The sequence below is a fragment of the Schistocerca piceifrons genome, chromosome 11, assembly GCF_021461385.2.
Source record: "Schistocerca piceifrons isolate TAMUIC-IGC-003096 chromosome 11, iqSchPice1.1, whole genome shotgun sequence".
NCBI lineage: Eukaryota > Metazoa > Arthropoda > Insecta > Orthoptera > Acrididae > Schistocerca > Schistocerca piceifrons.
Genome location: NC_060148.1, coordinates 128,079,972 through 128,094,587, shown reverse-complemented (window position 1 = coordinate 128,094,587; position 14,616 = coordinate 128,079,972). Strand labels below are relative to the sequence as shown.

The window sequence follows — 14,616 nt, the reverse complement described above, 5'->3', positions numbered from 1 at the left end:
GATAAACACCTTTCTTTTAGCGATTTCCAGCCCAAATCCTGTATCATTTCTGTGACACTCTCTCATATTTCGCGAAAATACAAAACGTGCTGCCTTTCTTTGAACTTTTTCGATATACTCCGTCAGTCCCATTTGGTAAGGATCCCACACCGCGCAGCAGTATTCTAAAAGAGGACGGACAAGCGTAGTGTAGGCAGTCTCCTTAGTAGGTCGTTACATTTTCTAAGTGTCCTGTCAATAAAACGCAGTCCTTGGTTAGTCTTCCCCACAACATTTTCTATGCGTTCCTTCCAATTTAAGCTGTTCGTAATTGTAATACCTAGGTATTTAGTTGAATTTACGGCTTTTAGATTAGACTGATTTATCGTGTAACCGAAGTTTAAAGACTTCCTTTTAGCACTCACGTGGATGACCTCACACTTTTCGTTATTTAGGGTCAACTGCCACTTTTCGCATCATTCAGACAAGTTTTCTAAATCGGTTTGCAGTTTGTTTTGATCTTCTGATGACTTTATTAGTCGATAAACAACAGCGTCATCTGCAAACAACCTAAGACGGCTGCTCAGATTGTCTCCCAAATCGTTTATATGGATAAGGAACAGCAAAACCTATAACACTACCTTGGGGAACGCCAGAAATCACTTCTGTTTTACTCGATTACTTTCCGTCAATTACTAAGAACTGCGACATCTCTGACAGGAAATCACAAATCCAGTCACATAACTCAGACGATATTCCATAAGCACGCAATTTCACTACGAGCCACTTGTGTGGTACAGTGTCAAAAACCTTCCGGAAATCCAGAAACATGGAATCGATCTGAAATCCCTTGTAAATAGCACTCAACACTTCATGTGGATAAAGAATTAGTTGTGTTTCACAAGGGACTGATGACCTTAGCAGTTAAGTCCCGTAAGAGTTCACACACTTTTTTGTGTTTCAAAGGAACGTTTCTTTCTAAACGCATGTTAACTGTGTGTCAATAGACCGTTTTCTTCGAGGTAATTCATAATGTTCTAACACAATATATGTTCCAAAATCCTGCTTCATATCGACGTTAATGATATGGCCCCGTAATTTTGTGGATTACTCCTACTATCTTTCTTGAATATTGGTGTGACCTGTGCAACTTTCCAGTCTTTAGGTACGGATCTTTCGTCGAGCGAACGGTTGTATATGATTGTCAAGAATGGAGCCAATGCATCAGCATACTCCGAAAGGAACCTAATTGGTATACAGTCTGGACCAGAATACTTGCTTTTATTAAGTGATTTAAGTTGCTTCGCTACTCCAAGGACATTTACTTCTACGTTACTCATGTTGGCAGCTGTTCTCGATTCGAACTTTGGAATATTTACTTCGTCTTCGTTCAGCATTTCGGAAGGCTGTGTTTAGTAACTCTGCTTTGGCAGCACTGTCTTCGATAGTATCTCCATTGCTATAGCGCAGAGACGGTATTGATTGTTTCTTGCCGCTAACATACTTCACATACGACCAGATTCTCTTTGGGTTTTCTGCCTGGTTTCGAGACAGTTTTGCTGTGGAAAAAGTCGACATTGTCATGGCGTATGGCGAGTGGCGAGTGGCGAGTGCAGGACGATGGTTGGTTGGTTGAAGGTTAAGGGACCAAACAGCAAGGTCATCAGTCCCTTGTTTCAAATATGCGCCATTCAGCTAATGGGACAACTCAGTAAAGTCAGAACAATAAAACGGAAAAAGGGAAAAAACGTAAAAAGGCAGTCATGTCATTGGTAAAAAACAAAATGAGGGAAGTCGGCAAGAGAACGAACCCAACACTATGCTGAAGCAGCCTAGGCAAGACCACCTGTGACTTAAAAGGTACAACTGCTATAATGCAGAAAGCACGTATGGGAATAGAAAGACTAGCAAAGCCTTAAAAAGAAGGATAAAGACAGAGTAAAAGGGGAAGAAAATAGAAATTCGGTCAGGGAGGTGAATCAGGAATCTCCGAACACCGCTTACAGTGGGAGACACCCAAACACTCACCGCCCCGCCCCTGCACCAGAGAGAGATTAAAAACCTTAAAACTGAGAATAAAAACCACTCTCCCGGAGGAAACCTAGAACCAGAGAGACCATCCGGGAATCGTCAGCCAACATCAAAGGTAAAGTGTGGGGGAGTCTGTACTTAGCACGCAGAGCCAAAAGAAGGGGGCATTCAACCAAAATGTGGGCCACTGACTGGAAGGCTCCACAACCACAGAGCGGGGGTGGCTCATCACGCAAAAGGAAATCATGGGTCAGCCTGGTATGGCCAATGCAGAGACGACACAGTGTGGTCGAGTCCTTGCGGGAGAGGCGAAAGGAAGAACGCCATGGGCCTGGATTCACGTTAATTGCACGAAGTTTATTAGACAGTGGAGTAGCCTCCCAAGAATTGGCCCATGACTGTGCAAAGTGGGATTTGATATGAAGCCGTAAATCCGCTGCAGGAGGGGTTATAGAAAACGGGGGGTAAGTAACCGCTCCCCCAGCCAAACGATCAGCGAGCTCATTTCCCGGGATACCCACATGGCCCGGGACCCATAGGAAGTCAATGGAACAAGCAGCACGGTGAAGATCAGCGAGATGGTCATGGATGGCAGAGACCAAGGGATGGCGCGAAAAACACTGGTCAATAGCGAGAAGACCACTCATCGAGTCCGTACATAACAAAACGCGGTTGTGTTGGGATTGTTTAATAAAGGTAAGGGCCCGGGAAATTGCCATCAATTCCGCAGTAAACACCCCACATGTAGGTGGCAGCAGATGATTTTCCGTTCCAACAAACGACGTGAAGGCATACCCAACTCGATCAGCAGATTTAGAGCCATCAGTGTAAAAAACAACAGCATCCCGAAACTCCCATAAAATTTGGCGGAAAAAGGTACGGAACACCACGGGGGGGACGGAATCTTTCGGACCGCGGCGGAGATCCATCCGAATTCGAGGTCGAGGAACTAACCAATGAGGGGTGGAGGGGAGGGAGCGAGGAAGACAGGACAAAGAAGGAAGCTGAAAATCACGGTAAAGAGACGCAAGGCGCAGCCCAACCGGTAAACCCGCCCGAGGGCGGGAGTCGGGCGGCCGACGTCCATGGTCTGGTAATAGGATAGAATAGGAAGGATGAGTGGGAGAAGAACGGGTAGTAAGGGCATAAGACACCAGAAGCTGGGACCGCCGAACAGAAAGGGGGGGGGATCCCAGCTTCAACCAGGAGACTATCAACAGGGCTAGTAGGGAAGGCACCGGTGGCCAAACGGATACCACGATGGTGGACTAGATCCAGCACATGCAATGTGGAAGGAGCAGCTGAACCATAAACGTGACAACCATAGTCCAAACGTGACAGAACAAGAGCACGATAAAGACGGAGGAGGAGGGAACGGTCCGCACCCCAAGAAGAGTGGGCAAGGAAGCGAAGGACATTGAGTTTACGGAAACATCCTACCTTCAGGAGTCTGATATGGGGCAGCCAAGTGAGCTTGTTGTCGAAAAGAAGACCCAGGAAACGAAACTGTGGAACCACAGGCAATCTTTGTGCAGCGAGATAGAGCTCTGGATCAGGGTGGACCGTAGTACGGCGACAGAAGTGGACCACCCGCGATTTTAAAGGAGAGAATTGAAACCCGTGTGAGAGGGTTCATGCAGAGGCACGCCGTATAGCCACCTGGAGCTGCCGTTCTGCAGATGGCATCGAGGAGGAACTAACCCAAATGCAGAAATCATCCACATATAGGGCAGGGGCGACCAAGGGACCGACAGAGGCCACAAGTCCATCGATAGCAATGAGGAAAAGAAGGACACTCAAGACAGAACCCTGTGGGATGCCCGTCTCCTGGGTCCGTGGAGAACTAAAAGCAGTACCAACTCGAACTCTGAATGACCGATGGATCAGGAACTGGCGGATAAAAATCGGGAGTGGGCCCCGAAGACCCCACTGATGAAGGGTTAGTAAGATGTGATGGCGCCAGGCCGTGTCATAGGCCTTGCGAAGGTCAAAAAACACTGCAACCAAATGGCGGCGCTGGGAAAAAGCCTGCCGAACTGCGGATTCCAAGCGAAGTAAATGATCGATTGGAGATCGTCCCTCTCGAAAGCCACACTGGTAAGAGGACAATAGATCCCGAGATTCGAGGACCCAAGTGAGCCGACGGGCTACCAGCCGTTCAAGTAACTTACAACCAACATTAGTCAAACTAATTGGCCGATAGCTGTCAACAGATAGGGGGTTCTGACCAGGCTTAAGGACAGGAACCACAATGCTATCCCTCCACTGAGAAGGGAAGTCACCCTGGAGCCAGATACGGTTAAACACCCGAAGAAGATTTTGCCGTTGTGGAGCACTGAGATGTTGAAGCAGTTGGTTATGAATGGAATCTGGGCCAGGGGCCGTATCGTGAGAAGAAGATAGAGCAGAAAGAAATTCCCATTCAGTGAAAGGTTCGTTGTAAGATGCCGACTCACAAGTGGTGAAACATAAGGTGACAGCTTCAGCCTGCTGTTTTTGATGAAGGAAAGCAGCTGGATAGGAGGCCGACGCTGATGCCACTGCAAAATGGGTCGCAAGATGTCCTGCGAGAACTAATGGGTCCGTACAAATGCCATCTGGGAGGTGAAGGCCTGGGACGGTGGACTGCCGATGGCAACCTTGGAGAGAGCGAAGTGTAGCCCATACCCGTGACAGAGGGACAGTGGAACCAAGGGAAGAAACGAATCGTTCCCAACATATCCGCTTGCTCTGTTTGATTAAATAATGGGCTTCAGCGCGAAGGCGCTTAAAGGTAGAAAGGCTGGCTACAGATGGGTGCCTCTTAAAGTGTTGCAAAGCTCGACGGCGATCACGGATGGCAATGGCAATGGCCGTACTCCACCACGGGACTTGCCGACGACGAAATTGTCCAGATGAGCGCGGGACAGCAAGGTTAGCAGCGCGAACAATCGCGTCAGACACGTCACGTAGGACGTCATCAATACAACCCGACAAAGAGGGAGAAAACTCAACCTGTGCAGTGTATAGAGGCCAATCGGCGTGGTGGAAAGACCAACGAGGTAACCTGTCCATCGGGGAGCGGGAAGGGAGCGTGATAATCAACGGGAAATGGTCACTATCACAAAGGTCGTCGTGTGGCGACCAGTGTAATGAAGGGAGGAGAGAGGGAGAAGAAAGAGAAAGATCAATGGCAGAAAAGGTACCATGACCAGCACTGAAATGAGTAGGGGAGCCATCATTAAGAAGGCACAGGTCGTGGTCTGCAATAAATTGGTCTATAAGAAGACCTCGTCTAGATGGAAAGGCACTGCCCCACAAAGGATGATGAGCATTAAAATCCCCAAGGAGGAGGAAGGGAGGAGGAAGTTGCTGAAGAAGGGTGGTTAAGGCAGCAGGTGTAAGAGTCCTGTCAGGAGGGAGATAAAGGTTGCAAATTGTGACTGCAGAGTCTAAGTGGACCCTAACAGCAACCGCTTCCAATGTAGTTTGGAGAGGAATCCACGTGCTAGCAATGTCTGTACGGACCAACGTACAAACGCCACCAGAAGCCCGCAAGGGTCCGACCCGATTTCGACAGAAAACACTGAACCCACGGAGGGTCGGTGAGTGAGCATCAGTAAAATGAGATTCCTGGAGAACCACACAAGCTGCTGAGTAGGACGAAAGAAGGGATTTCAATTCTGGAAGGTGACGATAGTAGCCATTACAATTCCATTGGAGAACCACAGAACGATGGTTTAAATGAGGGCTGAACACGCTAAATCCATTCATACCGCCGGGTCCCCACCCATCACCGGCAAGGAGGGGGCGACATCCATAAACGACAGGTCAGAATCCGGTTGTGAAATCGGGGAAGGGACCTCCGGTGACACCAGAGGCTCTTTGTCCCGGGACTTATGTTTCTTCTTCTTTTCAGGCTGAGATCGAGGAGGGCTGTGTGGCATTAAGGAGCCAGCTGCAGCAAGATCAGGAACAGATAGAGACCGGGCGACCTGGGGGCCGATAGACCGCAGCTCTCGCGGTCGCCGCGCTGCAGCAGACCTTTGACCTGGAAGGTGCCGGGAAGGGGCATCCCGGGAGAGGCGCCCTTGATGGGCAGACGCCGAAGGAGTGGGACACTTCTCCGGCTGGGGAGGGCGAGCAGCGCCCAGAGGAGAAGGTGTGGGAGCCGCAGGGGAGGGGGGAAGGAGAGGGGTCCGGGATGGGGGTAAGGAAGGGGGAGGAAGGGATGAAGATGTAACCAAGGCGTAACTAGATGTCATGGACACAGGGTGCAATCGGGCATATTTCTTACGAGCCTCTGTGTAGCTTAAACGATCAAGGGACTTATACTCCTGTATCTTTTTTTCTTTCTTATAGACTGGGCAATCTACTGAACGCGGAGAATGACTACCATGACAATTGACACATACAGGAGGGGGAACACAGGGACTCCCCTCATGGAGTGGACGTCCACAGTCACCACAGAGAGGGTCCTGGGAACAGCGAGAAGACATGTGGCCAAAACGCAAGCACTTAAAACACCGCATTGGAGGTGGGATGTACGGCTTCACATCGCAGCGATAGACCATAATCTTAACTTTCTCAGGAAGAGTATCCCCTTCAAAGGCCAGGATAAAGGCACCAGTATCAATACGATTATCTTTAGGACCCTTCTGAACACGCCGAACAAAGTGAACACCCCGCCGTCCGAGATTGTCCCGAAGTTCCTCATCAGTTTGAAGGATGAGGTCCCTGTGAAAAATCACACCTTGTACCATATTTAGAGACTGGTGAGGGGTAATGGACACAGGAATTGTGCCAAGATGGGTACAGGCACGAAGGGCCGCAGATTGGGCAGCCGAAGCAGTTTTTATCAGTAACGAACCCGACCGCATCTTGCTCAGGGAGTCCACTTCGCCGAACTTGTCTTCAATGTGTTCCACAAAGAATAAAGGTTTGACACTGGTGAAAGTATCTCCATCAGTCCTGGTGCAAACTAGATAACGGGGGAAAGGTTTTGCCCCTAGACGACGGGCCTGACCCTCCTCCCAGGGGGTAGCCACAGAAGGGAAGGCCGAAGGGGCAAGAGAAGCAGCACTTGAGGAATCAGTACCACGCAGAGAGACGGCCGCAGAAGAGCGGCCAGAGTTTTGGACCCGTATGCGTTTCATCTGCATAGCGTCCGCCCTGATACCACCCACTCCGATCAGGGGCTCTCCTCACGGGCGCCACCCAGCCACAGCAAGGGCCGTCTGGCACGGCGGCCATTGCCGGGAGTTCCGATGCTCCAGGATGACGAGCAACCACTCCAAGGCATGCATGAGGAGGTCACAGCTCAGGTATCAGAAGTGTGATCCCTGTGTGTTCAGGGGGCTCAACCAAAAGGGTACATAGCGACCCCACCACACGGGCTGGCTACCGTGCTGGCTATGCACCCTAGCATCAGACAACGACGTAAAAGAAAAGATGGAATGTACGAGGAGGGCGCACGTCGGTGACACTAGGTTAGGTGCTCTTCCCCAAATGGCTCACACTACGGAGGAGAAATTTTGTAATGGAGGTCAAACCCCAGAGGGGGACCAAGAAATGCCAAAAGGAGGAGATGATTACGCAACAAAGCCGGAGTGTAAAACCAACAGAACCAGGAGGATAGCGGGAGCCAACATACGCAAGGACACCAATAGAGGGAGAGGAGAGGGCGAGGGGAAAGGGACATGGAGGGGAAAGGAGGGGAAGGGAAAGGCAATGCAGCCCAGGAGAGAAAGAAGGCTGCAATGGCTCGGGGCCCCGTGCTCGCCACGCACGTATCCACAAAAGAGTTGTGGACCCCCTGGGGGGAGTGCAGGACGAATGCAGTTCGTTTGGGTCAAGTGTACATGGCAATATACCCCTATAGACGACCACCATCTCGGGAATCAGTTATCAGTTACGTAACAATGGTAGTATGACACCTAGACATAATAACAGAAGGGAACTAGTGACGACAGAAAAAGGGGAAATTAATGTTCTCTCTGCTGTTGCAGTTCATGTTCACGATAGTTCTCACAAGGAAGTGGCGCGAGTCAGGCAAGTCTTCTACGCAATCTCCGTCGACATACATCCTCAGCTCGTGGTCTAGTGGCTAGCGTTGCTGCCTCTAGGCCCCGGGGTACAGCTTTCGATTCCTGGCCAGGTTGGGGATTTTCTCTGCCCAGGGACTGGGTGTTTGTGGTGTCATTATTTGATCATCATCATCATTCCTGACATTGTCTAATGACTGTGCAATTGAGCGCCCCACAAACCAAACATCATTATCATTACCATCCATCGACATAGGTTCCTTTGCAAAAACAAACATAATGTCTTATGGGATAACAGCAATCAGTGATTTTATAATGTTACTTAAAATCCGTCTTGATTGCAAATTTTTTATTCATATGACCGGTTTCGGTTCATTCAGAACGATCTTCAGATCTGTAAAAATAATGATACTAATTTACTATTTCACGGAAGCAAATCTTTTCCATCCTATCCAATCAACATCAAATGTACCAGAACGTACCTGATATTTGAGTTACAGGAGTAACCCGTCCAAATCCAGCAACTTTCACATGCTACGGCAGAGTGCACGTCATTTATATTAATTATAACACTATTACCGACAGGTGGCGCCTGGTACATTTGTTACATTCCATTTGCACATACTGTATTCAGTAGATATTTTTTATATTAAAAATACTTAATTAAAATATGTAGATGTCAAGGTTAAAATCTGCACTTGTCAAAATTAAAAAAACAGTAAAATTATCATTTTTATACGATCTAAAAAGCATAGGGCGATTTATATATCTATGGCGCTGGTGCGGACTTGTTTTCCTCTACGGTCTGCTTCGGTGGTTCCCGCCATTTCGGTGTTGTGCCGCGATCCGCTCAGTCTGACGTCCACCGCCGCGGGCAAGAGGGCCGCACAGGAGGGCCCCGTCAACGACGCCAGGCGCTGCACGCATCTTCCGGCTCCTCCACCGCGCACCATCTCTTATCCCTCGGCCTGGATCTCCACACGCAACAGTTGTCTTAGTAGGTCGTCATAAATGCTAAAATAGGCGTTATGACTGAATTCGCTTTGCTCGTTGAGGATTAAATCCGGATCTTTATTTTTGTGGGTGTATATTTCAATCTCTTCCAAAATGTTAAGAAACCGTCCCTTATGAGCTCTATTGCAGGATGTCTAAATTGTGTTCAATGTTCGTGACAGTGCTCTGTCGCAGCCATATGCGCCCCAAAAGCCGTTTTGTTTGAGAGTAGGTGTGCTCCCTGAATCTTGTTTCAAAGTTCCTACCAGCCTGCTCTATATATTGTTTACAGCAGTCATTACATTTGATCTTATATACACCTGAATCCTGAAATTTATTCCTACTATTACATATTCTATGCCGGAGCTTCAATTTTAACGTGTTATTTGTTCGGAACCCTATTTTAACGTCGGATTTACGAAAGTATCTTTCAATTTTGTCTGTAATTCTTCCATTGTAAGTGAAAGCTACATATTTTTTCTTGTTGTTCCTCTTAACTGCTTCTTGACTTCCTTCTATTTGTTTCATTTCCCTCTTCTTTATCTTCCTATAAATATTCATCACCTGCTTACACGTATATCCGTTCGCTACGGCCACTTGTTTTAAAATACTTAACTCATTTTCTACTTCCTTTTGGCTTAGTTGCAATCTTAGTAGCCTGTATACCATCGAAGTAAAATATGCCCATTTGTATCGCGGTGGGTGACAAGAGCGCTCATTGATAACTAGATCTGTACACGTAGGTTTTCTGAACACAACACCAAAATGGCGGGAACCAAGGAAACAGACCGTAGAGGAAAACAAGTCCACACCAGCGCCATAGATATATAAATCGCCTAATGCTTTTTAGATCGTATAAAAATGATAATTTTACTGTTTTTTAATTTTGACAAGTACAGATTTTAACCTTGACATCTACATATTTTAATTAAGTATTTTTAATATAAAAATAAGATCTACTGAATACAGTATGTGCAAATGGAATGTAACAAATGTACCAGGCGCCACCTGTCGGTAATAGTGTTATAATTAATATAAATGACGTGCACTCTGCCAACCAATTTTATGTGACGTAGCATGTGAAAGTTGCTGGATTTGGACGGGTTACTCCTGTAACTAAAATATCAGGTACGTTCTGGTACATTTGATGTTGATTGGATAGGATGGAAAAGATTTGCTCCCGTGAAATAGTAAATTAGTATCATTATTTTTACAGATCTGAAGATGGTTCTGAATGAACCGAAACCGGTCATATGAATAAAAATTTTGCAATCAAGACGGATTTTAAGTAACATGACATAGGTTCCATTCCTATCACAGATCTCACAATCAAGGGTTGTATGGAAACGATTATGAGAACGTCTTAACTTCTGTACATGGGCATTAAGACAGGATACTCCAGACGTCTCGTGTATCTTCTTGAGTGTTGAAGCCACATTTTCCAATCATGGGCAGGTAAAGTGCCGAAACATGCAATATTGATCCATTGACAATGCCCATTGGCTTCATCTGATGGAATGTCACGTGTCGATGGAGTGAGATCGTGTGGCTTCAGATCGTGAACCATTATTTGATAGGCACATCTTTCATAGGCAGAACACTGACTGTGCACAAGTACCACAGCCTTCTAACAACCCATCTTGCACAGATGCTAGAAGATGTTCCTCTGCAGACCAGGAGGTACCAACATAATGGGTGCCCAGACGACAGTGCACAAAGTACTACAGCATGTCTTCACCAGCTGTAGCCAAATCGTTGGATTGGATGCACAGGACCTGCATCTTGACCCACCTGTTTCCCAGATTTGACGCCTGTAGACTTTTTTCTGTGGGGAAAGTTGAAAGACGCTGTCTACAAGGACGTGCCAGCTACACCTGATATGCGACGACGTATTACTACAGCCTGCTCGGACATCTCCACCGATCTTTTTGAGCAAGTTAATCTAGAAGAAGGTATTAGCGACCATAATGTCGTTGCGGCTTTTATGTCAGTGGAAGTTTAAAAAAAAATCAAAGAAATAGCATAGAGTTTTGTTTTGGGAAAGCAAATAAAAGTGTCATTAATGAATATCTTCATAGTCAGTTCCAAGCATTCACTGCAGGACACAAAGATATTGAGCATCTCTGGTCGGAATTTAAAGGTATTGTCCACCATGTGCTAGAGGATTATGTGCCTAGCAAAAGTACAGGGGAGGGAAAGGATCCACCTTGGCACAACAAACATATTAGGAAGTTGCTGAGGAAGCAGAGAATTTTGCACAATCGTTTTAAACGAAGTCACTGCCCCGCTGACAAACAGAAATTGTGCGAAATGAAAGCAGCTGTCAGAAGGTCAATGAGAGATTCTTTTAACGAATTTGAAAGCAATATTTTATCTGCACATTCTAAAAATAAACTCAAAAAATTTTGGTCGTACGTAAAATCTATAAACGCTACAAATAATTCTATATAATTTATTTATGGCGTGTACTATTTGATTGGTAAATGTGTATATAGCATTCTCAGTCGAGTAACCCTTCCGGAAACCGAACTCGGATATGCTGAGTAAATTATTTTCACTTGAATGTGAGACTAGTCTTGAATACATAACTATTTTGAATATTTTAGAAAATGAAGTCAGCAATGAAATTGGTCTATAATTATTTAAGTCGCTCTTGTCCCCTTTCTTAGCAAGAGGTCTCACAATTGCGTATTTCAATCTGTCTGGAAAAATTCCCTGTGCCAGCGAAGCATTACATATATCACTAAGGGCACCACTTTTTAAATTAGAACAACATTTCAAAATTCTTTAAAAGACTCCAACAACACCACACGAGCTCTTGTTTTTCAGTATATTTATAATTCCCTTAATTTCAGTGGGGGATGTTGGTGCTATTTCTAAAGGCCTAAAGTCCTGGGGAATGACACTTTTAACATATCTTTTTGCTTCTTCAACTGAACCCTTTAATCCTATTTTTGCTGCTACCTTCAGAAAACTAGTGAATTATCACTCATAACATCATCGTTTCGCTTTATTGCTATGGTATGCTGCGCACCGTCTCCTGTTTGACAATATTCGATACAGTTTCAATCTTATTATCAGCATTATTAATTTCTGTCAGAACTTGACTTCTTAATGACTTTCCTTAAATATTACAGTATCATTTGTATTAAGCAAGTAACGTCGGATTCTGACCTTATTCTGGCCTCTACATATATTTCCCTCTTCCTCTTACAAGATATCTTAATTCTGTTAGTAATCCATGGCTTACTTGACTTTGTAATGGTTTTTTTGGATAACGTTTCAGGAAAGCAACTCTCTAATTTTGAGACAAATTTACGGTGGAATAAATTGAATTTGGCATGAGCATCGTTTTCTGTGTATATTTCATCCCACTCTACCTCTTCTAGGCTGCTCTTAATACTCTGTACCCTGTTCGCATCAATAAGCCTCCTTGCCTTGTATGAACCTGTCTGAATCCTGTAAGGCGCTATATGTGTTATTTCCATTAACTGTGCAACATGACCAGATAGCCCATTAGCAACTGGGTACACATTAACTGTTTCTGCCTGAGCACTGTCTACGAGAATGTTATCGACAAATGACCTACTATCCCGCTGCACATGAGTTGGAAAATTTACAACAGATACTAGATTGAAACAACCAAACAAAGATTCTAGCTCATTTTTCCTATCTGTATCTTTTAAGATATCTACATTAAAATCACCACAAACCACTAACAGCTTCTTTTTGTCTGACAGGTAGCTCAATAATGCTTCTAAATTTTACGTGAATCGCTGAAAGTTACCTTGATGGGATCTGTAGATTGTTACAATTAATATAAAAGTATAATGCAGTAGCAACTCACAAGCACATGCTTCAAGGGTCTAATCAACACAAAAACTATTTTTTCAATATTTTTGACTTTGTGACCAGTTTAAGTAGTAACTCCTCCTTTTTCCATGTTGACTCTACATGAATAAGATGCTAATCTTTAATCTCTTAAATTCAATTCTTCCATCCCTGCGGTTACATGGTGTTCAGTGAGACACAAAACATCAATACCTTCAGAATTTACCCCATTTTCTAGGCATACAAGAAGCTCATCTGTTTTATTTTCCAATCCTCTAATGTTCTGATGAAATACACCAATTTTATTTCTTTGGATACTGCTACAGACATTATGGCACTGTTCTGTTTTAATCTCTTTCAATACTCTCTGTCTGTAACCTGACTAACCTTAAAAGAAAAAAAAAAGATTCAAATGGCTCTGAGCACTATTGGACTTAACATCTGAGATTATCAGTCCCCTAGAACTTAGAACTACTTAAACCTAACTAACCTAAGGACATCATCACACATCCATGCCCGAGGCAGGATTCGAACCTGCGACCGTAGCGGTCGCGCGGTTCCAGACTGAAGCGCCTAGAACCGCTCGGCCACACTGGCCGGCTCTAACGTAAAAAATGTGTCCCTCTGACTCCAGGAATCACAGGTATTTTTGTCTTGTGTGCATGTGGCGCCCTTACATTTTCTGCAAGAAGATCAAATAATCTATCCTTCCCCCCCCCCCATTCAGGTGCAGGCCATGACTATTTAGTGTAACTCCACATCCCAATTGCATCAACAGGGGCAGCACAGATGAGATTTAGTTTCTGCCCCCCTCCCCCCCCCCCCCCCCAGCTCTCCGTTAAGACGGTTGGCGGCCGTATTAACCTAGGGCTGGTCATGACGCTGCAAAACATCCACAAACCCCACATGAGTGTGGGCTGTTGCGGCACCTATTACATCCAGGTCACACCTAATACTATAGTCCAAAATGCTAGCCAGACTGTTTCCTGCGCCTCCTACTATAGGAACATGGTCCTCACCATCAAAATCTTTGTACAAGGCCCCCTAGGTTTTCTGTAACCTGGCTAGGCTTAGCACTAGGTTTCACAATGCTTGTGACCTGGTACTCGACTCCTAGCCTATCCCGTAGGAACTGGCCTACACCTCTGCCGTGACTGCTACCTGAGAGCAGAACTCTTTTCTTTCTGCTTGACTTTACTCCCAACCTAGCATTACAATTCTTACTGTGAGTCCGCTGGACCATACTTGTTCGAAAACTGTCTGAGGCTCTTCTACTTCAGGTAACAAATCAAACTGATTGCTCACTGGAATATGGAAAGTGATTTCTGGGGTTTTCTCCTTCTGACTACGACTTGTTACCTGCACGATTTTCTTGTCACGGCTACATAATCTAAAACTCCATTGGTGAGCCTCATCTGACACTGTAACACCTTCCCCGCTACAATCACCCCAGTGAAACACCAACCCACAATCCTGACATTTCACTCCCGTGCTCACTAACCTACGACAACATCCACATTTGTCACACATGACGGCAGATTAAACAATACAAAAAAATGGCTCTGAGCACTATGGGACTTAACATCTATGGTCATCAGTCCCCTAGAACTTAGAACTACTTAAACCTAACTAACCTAAGGACATCACACAACACCCAGCCATCACGAGGCAGAGAAAATCCCTGACCCCGCCGGGAATCGAACCCGGGAACCCGGGCGTGGGAAGCGAGAACGCTACCGCACGACCACGAGATGCGGGC

At 45.7% G+C, this 14,616-nt stretch overlaps 1 protein-coding gene across 1 annotated transcript in view; it reads right to left on the bottom strand.

Annotated features, from left to right (window-relative positions):
• Positions 1-14,616, bottom strand: part of LOC124720299 (speckle-type POZ protein-like) — a 126,570-nt gene that overhangs the window by 74,055 nt on the left and 37,899 nt on the right. The window lies entirely within an intron of this gene.